A 2,138-nucleotide genomic window follows, 5' to 3' on the forward strand; every position below is an offset into this window, starting at 1 on the left:
AGTTCTTTTTTCAATTTTACATCTTGAAACTATTTAAATTTAAAGAGTTATAGACCAATATCCCTCCTTCCCTGTATGTCAAAAATCTTAGAGAAAATAATTTCTACTCGAATTATGTGGTATGCCAAGTCTAATGGGCTTATTAACCCCCACCAATTCGGGTTTCAAAAAGGGGTGGGAGTTATTGTATTTCGAACATTTCGCTTCAGCCATAGCCGCTCGACACCATACATCCGTGCTGAGCTTAGACTTCGAAAAAGCATTTGATAGGATAGGAGCACATATAGTTCTTGATGAACTAAAGCGTTGGAAAATTGGTACCAAAATGTACAATATTGTTAAGTCCTTTTTATCTAACCGGAAGTTTCTTCTTTGCGTAAATAAGCACCAATCTCAAATATACAACCTTCACAACGGTATACCCCAAGGCTCACCCCTTTCTGTGACTCTCTTCACAATAGCCTTCAACAATGTGAGCTCCATAACCTCCTCTAATCCGCTTGTCGATCACTTCATATACGCAGATGACGTTTTAGTGTTTACTAAAATAATAGACCTGAACCAAGTCAAAAATGCATTCCTAAAAATTTTACATGATATTAATGTATGGTCTCAAAGTTCTGGTGCCAATATATCAGCTAGCAAATGCTCCACATTCCATATACATATGTCGAAAACACAATTGCTCCTTCCCCTACATATCCTTTTCTAACATCCAAATTCCCCATTCTAACACTTTAAAAATATTAGGCATAATATTTGATAAGAATCTCACATACAAAGAACACTGTAAATCGGTTAGGTTAAGCTTATTCTCTAGACTAAACATTATAAAATTTTTATCCTCCAAACGTTGTTTGTGCCATACGAATTCACTTGTAAATATTACAAAGGCCTTGTTGTTATCAAAGATCGATTATGGACTACCGATATATGGATATTGCGCCAGGACTCATATTAAGCTACTCCATGCTCCATATCACATCGCAGCTAAAAGAAGTATTCGTGCGTACCCAACATCGCCAACAAAAGTGACACTCGCAGAAGCCGGATTACCTGATATTTCCTCTAGAGCTACACGTAATACTATGATGCTAATTCCAAAGTTGTTTCACGCCAGAAACGAGTTATTGTTTGCACAAGTTAAGACGGCCATTGAAAAACCAATCGCAACTAACAAACCTTCCACCATAATGCGCTGTTTAAAACTAGCTAAAGAGCTCCATATCATAGCGACTCCATCATTGGTTGAAACAGCAATATCTCTGACTTGTTCCTCGCTCATAACATCGCTTATCAAAGAAAAACAAAGAAAATCCAAACACTTTACCAGCAACAGTGAATATAAACAACTATACAATGAAGCCCTAGAGCCCTTCAAACATGATTGGGAGATTGTTTATACGGACGGATCTAAATCCAGCACCAGCACTACGTTTGCTGTGACAAATAAGTTTGGTGCCACCATTGCTGTATACTCCTTGCCGAAGCCGCTGCTCTACTTGAAGCAGTACTTTTTGCCTCTCATAATGGAAGGAAAACTGTTATTTGTAGCGACTGTAAATCCGCCATCGAAGCTGTTTTCAACCAATCAAACGACACACCAATGATCATGAAAATTCGCAATATCCTACTTCAGTACACCAATCAAATCAAAATAATGTGGGTGCCTGCCCACATAGGTATACACGGTAATGAAATGGCGGACAAAAGAGCAAAAGAAGCCGGTAGAGAGCCACTGCATATGGCTGACTATTTCACCGAAAAAGATATACGGACACTGGTAAATAGATATCTAAAAGACATATTTTCAAGTGAATGGAACAGTTTTAACCATTACTATAAAGGCCATAACCCCAGTAGCGAGAAACCTACTTACCATATAAGCTCCTCCTCTAGGAAAATATCGATATTCGTGCGGCACCCTGAAATTGTGCATATGGAAACTGTGCATACGAAATAATGCATACGCATAAAACCGAAATAATGCATATATGCACAGTTTCGGTTGAAAACCGCAATAATGCATATTAGAAAAACCGAAATTATGCATATGCACTCTTTCGTTTGAAAACCGAAATAATGCATATGAAAAAAACCGAAATAATGCATATATGCACAGTTTCGGTTGAAAACCG

Source organism: Rhagoletis zephyria, unplaced genomic scaffold, assembly GCF_001687245.7.
Source record: "Rhagoletis zephyria isolate East Lansing unplaced genomic scaffold, Rhagoletis_zephyria_1.1 Rzeph_scaffold_01556, whole genome shotgun sequence".
NCBI classification, from domain to species: Eukaryota; Metazoa; Arthropoda; class Insecta; order Diptera; family Tephritidae; genus Rhagoletis; species Rhagoletis zephyria.